The 18,983-nt window shown below is 47.4% G+C and overlaps 1 protein-coding gene across 1 annotated transcript in view; it reads left to right on the top strand.

Moving 5' to 3' along the window:
* Positions 1 to 17,734, top strand: part of LOC103162368 — a 49,907-nt gene extending 32,173 nt beyond the window's left edge. The window contains exon 4 of the mRNA XM_035448113.1: positions 17,446 to 17,734. The gene's annotated coding sequence lies outside the window, so the exon portion shown is untranslated. The remainder of the gene's footprint in view (positions 1 to 17,445) is intronic.
* Positions 17,735 to 18,983: the final 1,249 nt, after the last annotated feature.

Genomic DNA, 18,983 nt, shown 5'->3' with positions numbered 1-18,983 from the left:
CAGTTCTGAGTCATGGAAACCCCAAAGATAGTTCTAGAAGGAAACCCAGACCTTTTGCTTTAAAATGTACCCAGGAACTTTGCATTCCCCCTGCAATTGGAAAAAGGGACTTTATGGATTCTGAAGGTCCACAAATCCAAAGACTTGGACCAGGTACACTGACACCCTCCTCCAAAGAGGACCGAGATAGCGAACCCACACCCATAAAAGCAGAGTACCAGTAAGAGCAAACCTCCATTAAATGACCCTTCATGTTTGTAATTGTCTAGTCAGTCGGGAGACCTCACCCTCAGACCTGACTTGTGGGCAGATTGTGCAGGGACACAGAACCTGCTGTGTGTGATGTGGAGCACCAGACATCAGGAAAAGCAAATCAAAAGAGATTAGAGCAAAATGCACAACTCTGTTATGCAAGGCGCAAGCACAGCATGGCAAGGTCTCCCTGCTACACTTCTGAACTGAGAATGCTGTCTGTAGAGACTTCCCAAGGGTCATGTAAACAGTTGGGATGGTTATATCATTTAAACAACAGTTTCTGAAAACACTGGGTGAAAAAAAATCTCAATTATTCAAAAGTTCAGTGTCTTGAGTCAGCCTGAGAGTTCATGAGAGGCTGGCCATACAGATGACAAATTCTCTTCCTGACTGGGGCTGGGGGCCGGGCTCTGGCTTCTTGAGAGTGCAGTGGCAGTGGTTGGAGGGGAGGTGGGGGGAGGTGGATGTGGTCCCAGTCTCCTACAAGCAGCTGTGTCTTGTCATCAGTAGAGAGCAGGGACTCGAGACTTAGCCAACAGGTCTTCTGGGGACTCTGTCCCTCTGGGGAGGGATCCTTCACTCCAGGTTCAGTCTTCCCATTTGACAGTGGGACATGAAAGAAACACAGGCGGGGCTCCTGGGCTCCTAAGTCATGGCAAGAATGTGCTTTTCTCTCTGCAGTCTTGGAAGCCTTGGTGGGCACAGGGCTTTCTCTTTAAAGCAATATCTTTAAAGAGCTTAGAGCTTAGACTCTTTAAAGCAATGATGTGTCCCAACACATCCTGGTCACCAGCTCCTAACACCATCCCCTTCTGCTCAGGTTCTGCTGCACCTCATTTGTGTGTGTGTGTGTGTGTGTGTGTGTTTGTGTGTGTGTGTGTGTGTGTGTGTGTGTGTGTGTGTGTGTGTGTGTGTTGCTACATGTCTGATCTCAGCACTCAGGAAATAGAGGTAGGAGGAAAGCCACAACTTCAAGGCCAGCCTGGGCTATGGCTACAGTGGTGAGTTCTAGGCCAGCCTTGATTACCTAGTGAGTTCCTGTTTCAACAGACTAACAGAGTTGGGAAGATAGCTCCATCCACAAAGCACTTGCTTGCTGCACAAGCGTGAGACTTTAGTTTGGTCCCCAGAAACTCGAAGAAGAGCCAGGTGTGGTGGCACATGCCTGTAACCCCAGCTCTGAGAGGCAGAGCAAGGTAGAACTCTGGGTTCAGTGAGTCATCCAGCAAGCTGCAGGCCATTGAAGAGATCCTGTGTCACAAAACAAGGTGGGTGGCACCTGAGGAAATGACACTTGAAATTGAACACTTGTAGGTACTCCCCGAAACTACGTGCACACGGTGCACATATAAACAATACACACAGGAAACACATAAAGAATAATAAAAATTTTTAAAATATAAGGAGGGCTTGGTCTAGGGGTTCTTATCCAGTTGGAGGTCTCAGTCCCCAGAATTCAAAGGCATCCAGAACTGTGTGCCTGGTTTTCGGCTTTCAAGAATCATTGACCCAGCTTGGGGTTCTGAGCTCATATGAGAGGAAGGAGAAGTGGGAAAAGGTGATGGGAAGGGGCAGGGGAACAGAGAGAGACATAGTAGGGTCATGAGTAGTAGTCTTACCTAAGACCAGTGGCAGGATTACCAGTGAGTGTTGCCAGCTGTGGTCAGTGTCAGGTCTCAAACTCAGGACAAAAATGGCTGAGGTGCCTATTTAGCAGATCAAAGTGACTCTGGCTGCCTGCCAGTCTCCCTCAGTTCCTCCTCACAAGTACCTTTTAGAGTCATTCTGGCTGGCATACCCAGTCCCTTACCCCAATCTCTGCAACCCCTGAGCTTTGCTTCCCTTCCCCAGTGTCTCTGATTCCTGTAGAACCTCAGCCATTTTGGCTATGCACTCTTACACTGTCTTGGTTCTCTTGGTTCCTTCGAGCACTCTTGTGTGTCGTCGATGCCTGTTCGGTGTCCCCGCCCCCACCCCCAGTCTCATGACCCCAGTCTCAGTCTGCTGGCTATGTCAAGTCTGGACCCTTCCAGAGGCATCTGGCTGTTTTCTCCTTCATTATCTACAATAAACCTTCTCCTCAACCATACCCAGGAGTGTCATGTCCTCATTTTTTTTGTTCATTCAGTCAGCAACTGTGCTAGGTCACAGAAGTGACACATGGCTCTGTGTTGGGACTTGTGCACCATTCATTCCTTTGTATATCTAGCAGGAAGCTGGAGTTGAAGGAAACCAGCTCTAGAGTCCTGGAGCAGTCTTCTTGCTGAAGAATAATATGAGTGGTGCTTGTGTCCATCTTATAGGTTGGGCCCTCTCAGCCAATTGACAGGGGCCTCTGGTAGGCACCCAACCAAAGAGGTAGGGAGGGGCTTGGTCACTCCAGACCACAAGTGAATGAATTGAGAACATAATCTCTCTGAGGTATGCTTGGGGAGGATTTTATTGTAGATATGAGGGAAAGTACAGCCAGAGGCATTTAGAAGAATGTAGAGCAGGGAGAGAAAATAGTGCATTCAACATGTCCAGTAGACCGAACTGGGCCATGAGGGGTGGGAGAAGCAAGAGAGGAATAGAAGTGGTGGGAAAAGCAGACCAAGAGCCAGGAACAGAGGAACAAGAGAATGCAAAGCCAAGATAGCAGGGTTATGTAGAATCAGACAGGGGAAGGAAAGCAAAGTCAGTGGAGAGGTTTAGGATAGGGTGTGAGCTGAGAAGAGCCACAGGTACTGAGTGATCCTGGAGACCAGTGTGTTAACAGGTATGCTAATAGGCACCACAGTTAGCCTTTTGTCCTGGGTTTCTCCTGGACCTGACAATACAGTAAGTTCATAATCTTAAATCTAAGGTCTTGTCTTTCCTGTGGGGAAGTCAAGCTCATAGAGTAGCATGTGATTGCTAGGGCATCACTCTGTTCAAGCTGGGGGAAACATGGGGAAGTTTTTGGATCCAGATTTCATCCCAATATATCACAGGGGATTTTTGGAAGCAGTACAGCATGGTGAAGCAAACACAATGATTATTTGTAGTTCAACGCTTGTGCAAAGCTCCTGCTGTGTGGTGACTCAAAGAGGGTAGAATTTCCCTTGAGCCAGCCAGCTGGACAAGTCAGTGCTGTTCTCTGCACAGGCCCAGCAGCCCCAGCACAGTCAGGCACAGTCACGAGGGGCCTGACTGAGGGGGGATGTGGCTGTAAGGGAGAGAACCTAGCTTAATGTGCATTTGTGAAAGTGGCTGCTTCGCTTAAGACTGTCAGCCAGGATGCTCCCCACACCCTACCCTACGTGCAACCCCAGCCTCACAGAACCATCCCAGCACCTGGCCCCACATCTCATCCAAAATAGACTTCTGCACATGCCTGCTGAGCTGAGTGAGGCTCAACACTCATCTATGCCACATGCCACAGCAAGGCTCAGGCTTCACACTCAAGTGGACCCACCCTTGAGAGTAGACACTCTCCAACGCGCAGGTCTTCCTCTTCCTCTCGCTTCACTGTGATGTTTAATACTATCAATTTTGTTCTTATGGATATGTTCTCTGGAGTGTGTGTGTTACTTCCAGGCAGGGACCCACTAAGTTGCCCAGGCTAGCTATGGACTCATTCTGTAGCCCAGGCAAGCCTTGACCTTGCCATCCCAACTAACTGGGGTGAAGACATGTGTACCACCAGGGGAGGCATGAGACACTGGGGTTATTGGCAGTCATGTAGTCAGTGGCATAGTAAGGGTAACAGGTTGAAAAGTATCAGTTAGTCGGACCACTCAGAAAAGCCACAGTTTTAATCTGTTTTCCTTTCTTGTGGCCTAGGGAGCTCCCTGATGCTAGCGGGCAAAGACAGTCTACCATACAGCCACCCATTGCCATTGATAGGGAAACACCTAGAACCACATAGTTTCCTCCAGATGCTCTCCCTTTGACTAAGGAAGGGAAAGTTAACCATGTGTTCTGGGTCTGGGGAAGGAGACACACTCTACAGATGCTAGAGAGGAAGGGTCGCTGCCCTGTCCCAAGCCATCTTGGCCAGGACACATGGAATCAATAGGGAATAAGCCTTTACCCTGATGGCTCAGGCATGCAAAGCAGATGCCTGCTGTCATGCTGCATGCTGGCAGTTCTAATCAGCGATGCTTACTGGGTATAAGTTTTCTGCAGCATGACCTCTTGGGTGCGATAGGCCCATGTAGATGAATCAGCCACAGGCCTGTTTCTCTACAGGTGTTCCGCTTAGTAGGGGAGAGAGAGACTAGTCTAGATCATCCAAACCTTAAGTTCTCTGTTCCTTCCCTTTTACCCTTGGCTTAAGTCTAGCTGCCTCTCCTTCATTCAGCCTTCACCATACCAGACACCCTAGGGTCCACTCTCCAGCCCCTTACTGTTTTGAGACAGAACCTCGCTGTACATTCCAGACTGACTTCTTCCTGCAATCCTCTTGCCTCAGCTCTGAGTGTTGAGACTGCAGGCATGTGCCACTACATACACAGCAATTAATAAATCCAGATGCTTGTGGTCTGGTTGGAGCACTTTCTGCCTCACAGTAAGGTCAACCAGCTCCTAGGCAGGTCACTGGCAGATCCTATATCCACCCCGAGCCCTGGGTCCTCAAGCTCTTGCTGGCAGGACTGTACTGATAGAAGGAACCTGAGACATGTTCCCCTTCATTGGCCCTAGGCATTTGGAGGTTCACAGCTGCTACCTGCAGGAAGATCCATAGGAAGATGGTGTGGGGCTCAGGTTAGTGTGACAGAGGCAGGGTGCAGGTAGAGGGGTGCTACTGCCCCCAAGGACATGCCTTCTCTCTCTTAAGGACCTGTGACTAGGCTGCTCCCTTTTTACCCACACTCCCTCCACAAACCCACTGCCCACAGCACAGTGCACCCCCAGGGATCAGAACCCAGCTCTGATCTTGCCCAGCCTTTTCCTGTTGTGACTTCCACAAGGTCCCTACCTTTCTAAGCTTATCTCCTTATTAGTAGAGGAGATAATGACTGCTCCTGGTCTCTTCGAGATGACACTTCTTGTCCTTAAACTGTCCTGGAGCAGGGGATGAGGATTTGCACCAATATGCAAACAGTGGTGCATTTCATGTCGGGAGTGTCTGAGTACAGTAGTGAATGTGTAGAAGCCAAATGATTCCATGGAGCTTCCTGTCTGTCATGGGGCATGGTGGGAGCCATCCTCCAGGCCTTTGGATACTGAATCCCTGTGGATTTTACGACAAGCCTGTAGAGTTGATGTTATCATGCCCATCTTGCAGATGATCTAGCTAAGGCCTCTGGAGTGGTATGTGCTGAGGACCATTGCAAAGAGCCAAGGGTTACAGATCTAACAGTAGACAGAGTCCCACCCCTGCAGTACAAGCCTTCCCCAGGTGGTCACCTTCTGGGATGAGCTGGAATGGGTCAGAGTCTGGACACATTCCCAGATGTGGTAGACTTCAGGGCTGGAACTTGCTTGTTCTCTAGGCCTCTGAGGGCACAGACTGTCCCTGGAAGCTCTGTGAGGGATGGGAGCAAGCCTGGGAGTATCCCTGCAGCCCTGACCCAGAGCCAGGACTCCCCACACACACAGAGGGGAGGGAGGATCTTTCCCATGGGGATTCCCCAAGGGGCTGGAGTGGGCTCTTTCCTTGGGTCAGAGAAGGACATTGCTCTATGGCTAAGGTGGGGAATCCCCGTGGATTTCACAGTGCCAATGGGAGGAGCCTATTGTTTTCCTAAACACAAGCTCTTAAGGGAGAAGAAAGGCTAGGGCCTGTGAGAATTAGCTTCTCAACCAAGGCTCTTGGTGTCTGTAGCTCCATCTCCTCCTTCCTCCCTCACCTACTTCTGCCATGAGACTATGACAGTAGACAGTGAGACTTGTATTAATAACTGAAGGAAACAGTCTGAGATTTGCAGCCTCCACCCACTGCTGAGGGGAAAAAAAGACACCAGATTTTCATTACAACATTGACTTTTGGTGACACTCACTAGACACAAGGCAAATGACCAGTGTTTGGGGATTGGATACTATATTGTGAGAAGACACATGTAAAGTACTAAGAAACAAAACTTACTCTTAACGACAGGAGTATTTCATAACAGAGTTAGTAAAACTTCAAGTCACAAAGCAATGGTCATGATTTCTTTTTTCTCTTTTTGGTTTTGTAACTGAATTTTATTTATTTATTTTATGTGTATGGATGTTTTGCCTGCATGTATATCTGTGTACCAAATACATATCTGGTGCCCATGAAGGGCAGAAAAAGGCCTCAGATCCTTTGGAACTAGAATTAGGGACAGTAGTGAGCCACCATGTGGATGCTGGGAATCAAACCTTGGTCCTCTGAAAGAGCAGCCAGTGCTCTTAACCATTGAGTCATCTCTCCAGCCCTTACTGTTTTGAGACAGAACCTCGCTGTACATTCCAGACTGACTTCTTCTTCCTGCAGTCCTCTTGCCTCAGCGCTGAGTGTTGAGACTGCAGGCATGTGCCACTACATACAGCTTGATTTCTTTCCCCTCCCCAATTTTACATTGCAAGCCAGACATGGTGATGTATACCTGTAATCCCAGAATTTGAGAAGTGGAATCATTAGGGTCAGGAGTTCAAGGCCAACCTTCACAGCATGAAACCCTGCCTAAAAATATGCAAAAACAAAAAGTGTCTGGAAGGAAGATATGCTTCTGTTGTTTGTTTTCATACTGTTTTGTGTTATGAGACTAAGTCTCTTTATGTTGACCAGGAGTTTTCTATGTAGACCAGTCTGAACTTAAACTTGTAGTGATCCTCTGGCCTCTGCCTCACCAATGCTGGGATCACAGGCATGTGCTACCACCCCAGTTAATACTAAATTATTGCTAAGAAGTAGAATTATAAATGTCTTGGGGGTGGATCTGTCTTCAGTATTTCCCAAATCTGTCAGTGAAAAGACATTGTCTTTTATGTCTTTTGTAGTCATGAAGGAAAAAGCCCACAGCATTTGGGGAGGTGTCTCCTTTTGGCTCTGTAGCTAGGCAGTCCTACCCAGCCAAGGTCCAGGAGTACAGACAGGGCAGATAATACAAGGGAAACCTCGGAGGGGAATTAGCCCAATTTGGTTGTCCAGGAGTTACCAGAGAGGCCAGGTGACAATACAGGCTGCAGCAGGAGGCTCCTTACTTTCTGTCCCTTGACCCATGTTATTGCACTCGCAGGATCATTGACATCTGACATCACCTCTCTGCTAATGGCATGTTTGTTGAATTTTGCCTTCTGCAACAGAAGGCAGCCCTGCGAGAGAGAACAGGAGCCCTGACTGACTAGTCCTCGAGCCTCTCATCACGGAAGATCAGATGCGTTCTTGGTTTTTAAGAACGGGTGACTTTCTCGCAGCCCCAGGCTATGGACATTTATCCTGAGACTACACAAGGCAGTGTGAGATGGAATGACTTCATAGGAATCGAGAAGCAGAGAGATAGCAGGCTTATGAGCCCCAAAATGGGTGGATCTTGACAACTGGGAGAACCTGGCCCTATCCATGGTTCCAGTTATAGGTGTTGTGGATGGACCAGCTTTACAGTCTACATCTGAGGAAAGAGCGAGCCAGCTTCTCTTCCGTTCTGTCTCTTTGCCTCTAGCCCTCTTGCTATGACCAGCTACCCGCATTCCTCAGCCCCAGTCTTTAGTTTCTCTCTTCTGAACCTGCTGCACTTGAGAAGTGTTCATCCCATCCATTATTTACAACCAGAGAGACAGAATAAGAGACAAAGACAGGAGATAAAGAAGACAAAAGAGAAGAGAAAGGGAAGGAGTATTGCAGGGGGAGGGGGAACACTAAGGACTGCGTCTGGATAGAAAGGAGACAGATGTGGCTGTAGGCAAATGGCAACTTATAAAGGTAAAAAGGAAAACTCCTGAGTTAGATGAGATGTTTAGTTTTTGCTTTTGTTTTTATGTGCATTGAAGGTGTTGGATCTTGGAAGTTACAGACAATTGTAGGCTACCATGTGGGTGCTGGGAATTGAACCCAGATCCTTTAGAAGAGCAGCTAGTGCTCTTAACCAAGCCAACTCTCTCCAGCCCCTGAAGTATTTAGTTTTAATTGGGCATGTTAATTAGGTGATCCAAAGCGGTCTTTTTGATTGCTGGACTTCAATACTTTGCTAGCTGGACCTCTCTTTCCTATCCTTATTACTGCTCTGATCACAACTGACTTCACTGGTCATTATCATGCCAGGCAATCTGCCACCTCCAGACCTTTGCCTTTGTTGTTATTGACCCTGGGAGCCACCTTTCCGTTAACCCTTTGGGTTCATGTCCTCAGTTCTTCAGTTCCGTTGTCACTGTGTACCTTCTTAGATATCCAGCTGTCCTGGGCTTTGAACTTTCTGTGTAGCCAAGTATGACCTTGAACTTTCAGTTCTCCTGACTCGGTCTTCCAAGAGTAATAATCACAGGCACATGTCACCACAATTAGTTTTATGTGGTGCTGGGGATCAAACCAAGGGCTTCATACATGCTAGGCAAGCACTCTACCAACTAAGCTACATCCCATCCCCACTATTCAGAAGTTTGAAGCGTCTTTGAAATGTTCTCTATCCTTCTCCTGATTTTTTTCTTCCTTCATAGCACTTTACTACTTGTGACTACTGTATTTATTTATTTCTTCAGTTTTTAGTATTTCCAAGAACACCACACACTCCCGAAGGGTAGGTACTTCTGTCCACTGCTGCATACCCAGAGTCCTGAACAGTGCCTGGCATGTATAGTAGGTGTTCAATAAATAGCTGATGAGATTGGGCACATCCGAGGTGATATAGCCATAGGGCGCTCAGTAGATAGTTGATGACTGGCTTCATCAGTGAAGATAAATAAACAAGTTGCTCCTGTTTACTGAGCCTTGAAACAGGTTGGGAGCGTGCTGGGCCTTCTCCCAGTTTACATGTATTCAAGGCTGAGTGAAAAGGAAATCTCAGTAGAATGGGCCTTGGGTGGAAGCCTTGTCACTGTGTCTGTCTCAGGCACATCTCAGTGACTCTTAGAGAACTCTGCGAAGATGGGTCTGTAGCATTCACCTTCCAGCCCCAATGCCCACTGTTCACTACCCTTTCTTCTTCTTCTAGGTGCTAGAGCATGCAGCCGCTCAGATGAGAGCAACATGGAGGTGAGAGCAGTAAGGCTGTGGCTAGCTTGGGATTTCCCATACTAAAGGTTTTGGAAAGTAGCCCAGGAAGTCCCGGGTGTGTGTGTGTGTGTGTGTGTGTGTGTGTGTGTGTGTGTGTGTGTGTGCTGATTTCATGGACAGAGAATGAACCCTGGGACTAGGGGACAGTTCCATAGTTTCTGGGGCGATGTGAGGGCTTGAGCATTAGAACATTAGTCAGTTTTGTTGCCCCAATGGAACACCTGAGATTGGATAATCTATAGAAGAAAACATTTCATTTTGGTTCATTTTTCCCAGAGGCAGGAAGCCCAAGACCAGATGGGCCCATCTTGCATGGGTCTCATGCAATGTCATAACAAGGAGGAGGCAGCAGCCAACAGGACAGGGCTCGCTGAGGATGACCCCCACCCTCCAGTCACCTGGGTTCCACAGAGCAGTGACGTCAGAGTGACAGACTTTGTTCAAGACATGGCATGGGAAAAATGTCTGTGGACATGACACATCCTCCCTGCTCCACCACCCAAAGACCTTCCCTTTCCAGCTCTCTCTAGAGCTCCTACACAGTGCTCTGAAGTTAAGGAAGGCTTTGAACCATTTAGTTCTAGACCAAGAATTTACTAAAATCATGCCTACCCCAGCTGAATCTCAGTCTAAATGACAAAAAGAAAATATCCAGTGGCTAGTTGATGTAGGCAGCATGTCTGTATACCAAAATGTACTGTTGATGTGGGTAACTGCTGAGATGGGGGGCTACTGTGGTGGTGGGGGGCTTCTGAGGTGGGGGACTGTTGAGGTGGGGGGGGATTCTGAGGTGGGGCTGCTGAGGTTGGGGACTGTTGATGTGATTAGAAAGAGACAACTTTAAAACTATGTACCACTTTGGATCAAGCAATTGGCTTTACAGAACTAAGGAATAGTCATATCTAGGGAAAGGGGAATATACAAAGGTATCTCTAACTGCATTGTTTGTAAAGGAAACATCAGGAAGCCTCAGGAAACATTGAGAAGAAATCATCTAGGAGCCTTTTAGATTGCTTAGCAACGGTGCTTGACCTGAGTTTGATCCCCAAGACCCACATGGTGGCAGGAGAGAACCCACTCCACAAGTTGTCTGGCCTCCCACACTCAGCTGGCACACGTGTGCCCTCCCAACTCAAATACACACTAAATAAATAAATGTAATTCTAAAACAGAAAAGAAGTTGTTTCGAGTTAGTACATCCACTCAGGCATCAGAGTGACATAGACACATGTTTATCAAGAAAGGCATATATGTAGCTTTTGTTTGTTGTGTTTAGAGACAGGGTCTCATGATCTGCTCTGGCTGGCCTGAAACTCACTCTGTAGAACAAGCTAGTTTAGAACTCACAGAACTCACAGGCTGCCTCTGCCTCCTGATACTGTGATTAAAGGCATGTGCCATAATTTCCAGCTGGCTGTTTGTTTTTAAGACAGGTTGTCCTGTAGCCCAGGCTAGCTTTAGAAACTGTAGCTTTGCATCCTGGGAAGTTGAAAATGATTAGTCTCTTAGCCAACCTGGGAAAAGAACAATGTGAACCGCCCCAGCCTGTGAAAGGAACACCTCCAAGGCTGCAGCCCAGACTTTCATGAGCACTCCACAAATGTGTGTCCGGAACACATGGATCTGGAGGACTCTTTGCAGAAGCCTTGATGTTCTTTCTATTTTGTTTTGGGGGAAGGCTAAGAGAATCACAAGGCATTTCAGTATTTTCTTGTTTTCTACAAAGCATACTACTGCAATAATGGCATACTTTTTTAAATGTATGCTCTTTTATGTATGTTTTTGTTTTTGTTTTTTTAGTACAGCCAGGGTGGCAAGATGGCTGGGTGGGTAAAGGTGCCTACCATCTGATGATGATTTCAACCCCCTAGACCTACATAAAGGTGGAAGGAGAGAACCAACTCTACACAGTTGCGATCTCTGACCTCCACGTGTAATACTTTTATCCTTTCACACACAATTCTCAACATTAAATAAAAATTTAAACACTTTTTTTTTTTGAGCTATAGCGAATTTGACTTGGGTGAGCCAGCTGAATAGCCCCTTGGGCAGAGTTCTAGACTCTGAGCTCTAGGCAGGCAGGAGAGGTGCTGGAAGGCCAACGGTTAGGAAAAGACATAACCCTCTAGACCTGCTCCAGCCCCAGCTAGCCTGTTCCACTCCACACCTCACCATTGGCTCCTGGTAGAAGAGCTGTTGACCTAAGGCTAGTCTGTCAGAGCCTCAGGTGATAAGTGTCTGCCTTCTACAACTGCTGAGACAGCCTGACTCTGGTCAATCAGAGGAAAGCCACATGCTCTAGGTCCTGGGGGGGCTCCTTCCCCATCTTCAGCACCATTTTGTCCACAACCAGAGCAGGAGAGGCAGTGGTGATACATACCTTTAATCCCAGCATTCAGGAGGTAGAGGCAGGTAGATCTCTGTTGAGTTCTAAGACAGCAAGGGCTAGAAACTCTCAAAAAACAAACAAGAATCATCCTCAGCCACTCTTCCACAGTCATCACTGATCCAGAGTCTCTCAATCAAGCCCAGAGCTCACTTACGTGGATTTTTAGCAATCCAGGCTCTTGTCCTCCCATTTGCTCGGCAAGGGCTTTAACCGCCAAACCATCTCCCCAGCCTGGAAGTTGAGTCTTACTATTTATTGTGTGCTCAGTTGAGAATGAACCTTCTACCCATTTTCATTCCTACATTCTTCTGCCCTCCCGCACCTCTTTTCTCTCCTGCCATTTGGGCAGGGTATAGTATGGGAGTTCCCACCTTCCATGCTCCCACCAGCCACAAGTACCAGCTCCTCGGAAGCTCTGGGGTCCCAGAGGCTTCCCGTCTGCAGGCGTATCCCTCTGCCTCCCTCTTGGCAGCCTTCCCATTCTTCCTCCTTCCAGGGTCTGTGGGAATCACTCAACTAGTCATGTTTCCTTCACTGTTCTCTACTTTGAGGGTTTTATGCCATTTGTGGGTTTTGCAATTTTGATTTGGGGGATGGTTGTTTTAGTTTTGGCTTTTTTGTTTGGTTGGTTAGGGTGTGTGTGTGTGTGTGTGTGTGTGTGTGTGTGTTTTGGGGTGGGGGGGTTGGCTCTTTTGAGACAGTATTTCTCTGTGTAGCCTTGGCTGTCCCAGAACTTACTCTGTAGACCAGGCTAACCTTGAACTCAAGACACCTGCCTCTGCCTCCCAAATGCCAGGATTAAAGACCTGTGCCACCAGCACCCAGCCCATTTGATTTCTAGAGTGGCATTTTTTGTGGTGCTTTAGCAGAGAAAGAGTCTCATCTTTGTGAATAGCCTAGCATGTGTAACTGGAAGCCCTGCTGCATCTGCTTAGATGGATGCAGCTAAATTGTGTGTCATGCTCCTAGCTCTTTGGTTAAGTGGCCACACCGAGCCTTTTGTTTATAATTCGGCTACTTTCATAAATACACATGCTTACCTTTGAAGTACTAAGCCAAGTAGAGGTGGCTGTCTCTCCATGAGAGGAACCCCAACCCTAGGCTAGAATCCTTTTTCTTATTATTGTGTGTGAGTGAGTACATGCTGTGTTTATATGGGCAATTATGCCATGGCAGTTGTGTAGAAATCAAAGGAAAAGAGGAGTTGGTTTTCCTCTTCCACGTTTATGTGAGTTTCAGGGATTGAACCCAGGTTCTCCAGGCTTGGGGTAACAAACACTTTACCCATAGCACCATATCTCCAGGCCTGTGCTGAATTCTTGACACCTTTGTTGTGGCTTCCTGTCTCTTGCTTCTCAGTCCTGTGGACCTGCGGTGAGGATGCTGAAGGGAAGAAAGGGGCAGAAAGAGCAACTCACAACTTGTGTTATTAAATGACTAAGCTGGGTGGCTTTGGTTGTTACCCAACCTAGCCTTGCTTTTGTTGCTTCTCTGCTCTCCTCCACACTGCCCAAGACCAGCCAGGTGGAAGACTTCAGCTTTCCTGTGTTTTCATGTCTCCCATTGTTTGCCAATTGAAGAACTCGGCTGAGTAGGAGAGGAACAGAGTGATACTAGGGGCTTTGTCCCCAGCTCCCTGCCGTGCTAGTTCAGCAGTGCCGGAGTTCCCTCCAGCAGCACTCTCCGCAATTCCAGGGGAATGCAGGGTTCCTGGCCACAGCTTCCCACTGTGTTGTTGCTGGCTGTTCGCCTTCCCTTTGGATGTCTCTCAATGCTGCCTACCCTCCCCTCTTTATAAACAGGCCCTTCCTTAAACTCTCCTGTCCCTGGGGTGGAGGGAAGGGGTGTGTCTGCTTCCTGCTGAGACTCTGACCTATACAAAACATTTTCTGATTTGCATCTAACATAAGAATAAACAGTTCTCCAGCTGAGTCTTGTGTACTCATCCTAGGAGCTCTACCTGAGTTTTATAACATAGCCAGGCCACACAGCCTGTGGCTGCTGCTCTCCAAGTCCTAGCTTTTAACTGTACCAGGGACAATGGAGGAGACCTGGTTAATGACATTCTCACTAGAGAATGTAGAGAAGAAAATAAGAAGGTAAATGAAGAGAAACCAGGAGAGAGACTGGAAAGTGACTTTCAGAATTTATGTGGCGTGTTGGGAAATACCAACAGTGCCAATGGGGGATAGGGGGAGCACTAACTTCCTGGAGAGCAAATCCTTGCTGGGTTTACAAGGTAAAGTTGGATGTCTTGGGGGACATCCAGGCAGTGTCCCGTGGGATTCCCCAGGCTTCCTATGAGAAGTCCCTCAAGTAGACCCACCCAGCCTCTATGATGCTGGATCAGTTCTGCTCAGAAGAGGGGGCTTGTCTGTCGCTGGCACGAGGACCTGCTAGGGGCCAGAGAGGCAAGTGCCTTGCCTACCATCACAGCTGACTCTGGAGGAGCAACCCAGCTCCCCTGTTCCCACCTTTGAGTCCAGACTGCCATTTGTCTACACGGACACTCCCTGGATTCTCTCACCACCTTGTCATGGCCTCCCGTCTGCCCTTATTATTTTATTTAATTCACATAGTCCTTTGAATCACACATATCTCTAGAGAAAGAAAAAGTAAATAAAACACAATTGAGAACTCCTTCTTGACATTCAGTTCCTAAAAGCACAAAAAGGAAACATCACAAATAGTGCTTTTTTTTAAGATTTATTTATTTATTATGTATACAACATTCTGCTTCCATATATGCCTGTGTGCCAGAAGAGGGCATCAGATCTCATGACAGATGGTTGTGAGCCACCATATGGTTGCTGGGAATAGAACTCAGGACCTCTTTAAGAACAGCCAGTGCTCTTAACCTCTGAGCCATCTCTCCAGCCCCCACAAATAGTGCTTTTTAATATTTTTAGTTTTTTTAGTTGGAGGGGTGCTCCCATGCAATGCAGTGCCTTTGAGGAGGGGGGTCACAGGACAACCTGTGTGAGTAAGCTCTCTCCTTCTACCATGTAGGTCTCTGGAATCAATCCTGATGACTTAGTGACAGGAGCTTTGTCACAGAGCCATCTCTGCAGCCCTCATAAATGCTTCTTAGAGAGGACAACAGGAGGGCCTAGTGCCAACCTATATCTATGTTTTCTGGTACAGGTAGGTGTGTGCGAGTGGCTGTGGCTTTGGTGTGGAATGACCCATGCCCTGTGAGAACAAAATGGAGCTGTGGTGGTAGTCACATTGGCCATTGTTGCTATGGGCTCTGCAACCTATTATTATGCTTTTAAAGATGTATTTTGTGTGTGTGCGCGTGGAGGGGGGTGATTGTGTGTGTGTGTTTGTGTATCTTGACCCCTGAACCATCTCTCCAGCCCCCATTTACATTTCACAAGCCATAATGCATACAGAGCTCAAATAAAACAAGTTTTTCAAAGTCTACTGAAGTCTGGCTTTGGTGGTAGCTGCTACAGAGGTGGGTTAAGCCCCAAATGTCAAAACAAGAAGCAACAGTAAATTAAGGTATGCTTTACTTTCAAAAGAGAGAAGCTGGAGATGCTATTTGATCAATTATTCTCCTACCTCACCTGGACAGAGGAGACACTCTCTAGGTGGCAGCTGATGGCAGCTGAGTCAGGAAGACAAGACTGCTGAGATGACCCAGTGGATGGCACTGGCTGCCAAACCTCATGGCCTAAGCTGCATCCCTAGGATCCACATGGCAGGAGGAGAGGACCAACCCCCAGAAGTTGTCCTCTGACTATCATGGAGTGTGTACACACACACACACACACACACACACACACACACACACATAAAGTATAATTTGGAAATTAAAAAAATGAGACCATTAAACACCAACAATGAGCCCGGTGGTGTTGGCACACACCTTTAATCCCAGCACTCAGGAGGCAGAGGCAGGTGGATCTATGTGAGTTCAAGGCCACCCTACTTCCAGGACAGCAAGAACTACACAGAGAAACCCTGGCTCAAAAAAACAAAAATGAATAAAATAAACCAACCATCAATAAAGCTAAAGATTTACTAGATGGTCAGGCTAAAAACAAAGTAATTGTGTTGTTAATTTAGCTTAAGTAAGTCTATGTGTGTGGGCACCAATATTTGTAATAAAATACCTCAGAACTACAAGGAAGGAGGCGATTAACAGCAACAGGAAGGGTAGTGTCACACTGGTCAGCAGGAATTGCCATTGTGATATTTATAGACAGCAGACGAGGTGACATATGGATGAATGAGATTCCAGCCAGGGGCATTGAAGGCAAAGCCTCAGGGCTCAGGCCTTTTTACTATGCCTAGTGCTATGGACCTTCAGGCCTCCTAAGCAGAGGAAAAGGCCTGGACCATCATTCACATCTCACGGGGGAGGGGACCAGAGCCAGGGGAAGAGGGGTTGTGCAGCCTCATGGTGAGATCCAGTCCACCACTCCTGCTGTAGCCACACATCTCCCACCTCCACGGAGGGCCATTTCAACCCTTGAGTGACATAGCTTCTATCCGTTTTAATTTATTCTCTTGCATCCCACACCACTCTGAGTCCTTTGGTCAAGTGCATCCATTCAAGACGCCCCCACCCCCACCCCCCAGCATCCCTGTCTAGCAGAAGCAAGGAAGCCTCAAGCTCCTTCCAGTACGCTATGTGAACTCAACCCTGCAAGGCAGATCAGAGGCACTGCTGCAAGATCTAGCTTTTAGTTCAGCCCTCTCACTGTGCATGGAAGAGACCCCACGGCTTGGAACCCAAGCACAGCCTGTCTGCATAGCTCCCTCCCACAACAGGAGGTTCACATTTCCAGAGAGACAGATGGGGCTCAGGTAGGCAGAACACCTGTGTGTGAGCCTGTGTCCTGTCTCATCATGTCTAAGTTGCCTGTAGTTTGACCAGAGTATACTAGAAGCCAGCCATTTCTTAGGGAGATTGGCACCAACCTCATGGAATGTTCAGGAAGTTCCCAGCTCTGCTCTTAAAACCAAGCCCAATGTGGTCCTCAGTAAGATGTTGCAAGTTCCTAAACTGGACACAGAGGCCAAGAGCTGTGTGGCCTGGAAATTAGAGCTGGCTATTACCCATCAACACAGACACCCTGAGTCAGCCTTCCTCTTCCCTCTGCTAAGGTTGTCAGAGCCTCAGCAATGCTCCTGCCCTAGGGAAGCCCAGCTGCCACCTCTCTGAGTGACTTAATAGCTGTGAGTGATTCCCTGGGCAGAGTGGGTGGGGCCTACCATGTTCCCATTACACACCATTTCACCTGATGCAACTGCTTTCGGAAGACACTGCCATGAAAGAAGCACATTGCAACAGCATGCTGTAATACCTATCCCACCAGCATCTCTACCACACCGCATGGATACACTGCACTCTGCTGGAAGTGTCCCTCATCAGGACTGCTGGAAGCCTTTAAAATATTTGTCGGGGCCAATGGGATAGCTCAGCATATGAAGGCATTTGCCACTAAGCCTGACTACCTGAGTTCAGTCCCCAGGTCCTACATGGGGGAAGGGGAAAACCATTCCCTCAAATTATCATATGACTTCCACGTACGTGCCCTAGCATGCATTCCCCTTGCATGCATGCAAAACTAAATGTAAAACAAAGGAATTTTTCTTATTTCTGTGTATGTGTGTGTTCATGTATACCATGTGTGTGTGCACACAGGTGCCCATGGAATTTAAAGGAGTGCCTCGGATCCCCTGGAACTGGAGTTATAAGCAGTCAAACCTGGGCCCTCTGCAGGAGTAGGAAATGCTCTTACCTGCTGAGCCATCTTTCGAGCTCTGACTTGAGGCATCTCAGTGGATCGGCTTCTTCAGTATATTTGAAACTTCTGGTGCCTGGATCTCTCCCTGACCCCAAAGATTCCAAAGAGATTGATGTGAGTTAAAATAAATAAATACAAAGTTTGTATTAAAGGATGACATAAACAACAACAAAAAAGCACAAGGCATATATATAAATCGATCTTATTTCCTCAAGTGAACTCAGCCTTTTGAGTAACCAGCATTTGAGATGACTATCACCAGTATCCCTTGTTACCAGTCATAACTGTGGTCTGCGTCAGGCATGTTAATGGAGTCACAGCTGGATACAGCAGCTCCCCCACCCCAATCCCAGCACTTGGGAGCTAGGAGCAGTAAGATCACTGTAAACCAGGCTGGCCTCGAACTCAGGAAATCCACCTGCCTCTGCCTCCCTAGTAATGGGATTAAAGGCATACGCCACCACTACCCAGCTGGTCAGCATTATAACAGGAAAAAGTATCTACTGCATAGAGAGTTCGAGGTCAGCCTAGGCTCCATTAGCTCTACCTCAAAAAACAAAACAAACAAACAAACAAACAAGAAACCATAATGGATAAGTCATTGACTCAAACAGGATCTATCTTTTGTTTCTGGCTCCTTCTGCTCCGTGACAAGTTTGTGAGATGACTCATCCAAGTTGTTGCCTATTATTGTTATGACTTGTTCAAACAATTTTTTTTTTAAAGTTTTTGGACAGGGGCTCACCGAGTAACCCAGACCGGATATAAACTCACAGAGATCTATCTGCCTTTGCCTCCTGAGTGCTGGGATTAAAAGGCATGTGCCACCACACCCAGCTGCTTTGTTCAATCTTAAACCACGAGTTGCACTCAGTGGCTCTCTATCCCTCAGTTTATCTGATCTTTCTACAGCTGAGAGGTGTTACTGGGTGGATGTTCTGGTGTGGTTGGTCATCAAGGGCATGTATGTGTCTGTTGCGTATATGCTTGAAAGTAGAATCATACTCCCCCCACCTGTGTGTGTGGAGAGTTCATCACATCTTTGCCAACAGTTGGTTTTTCTGATTTTTTTTTTCATGTTTCCTGGTCTAGTGGGTGTGCAGTGGTATCATAATCACAATGTGGTTTTAATTTGCATTTCCCTGGTGACTAATGTAGTTGAATACCTTTTTGTATGCCAGTAGCCATTTAGAACTCTCTGGAAATAATCTGTTGAAATATCTGGATATGAACAACTCTCTTCCTTTTTGAGACAGGGTCTTATGTAGCCCAGGCTAGCCTTCAAACTTGATACATAGCCAAGATTGACCTAGAACTCCTGATCCTCCTGCCTCCGCTCTCCAAGTGCTGGTAGGTATCACAGGTGTCAGCCACCACACCCAGTTTTTCTGCAGTGCTGAGGAATGAAACACAGACAGGGCTTTGTGCTTGCCCA

This window comes from Cricetulus griseus, chromosome 7 (genome assembly GCF_003668045.3).
Source record: "Cricetulus griseus strain 17A/GY chromosome 7, alternate assembly CriGri-PICRH-1.0, whole genome shotgun sequence".
Lineage (NCBI taxonomy): Eukaryota > Metazoa > Chordata > Mammalia > Rodentia > Cricetidae > Cricetulus > Cricetulus griseus.
Note: the sequence above shows the minus strand (reverse complement) of the source record. Positions and strands in the feature narration are given on the sequence as shown.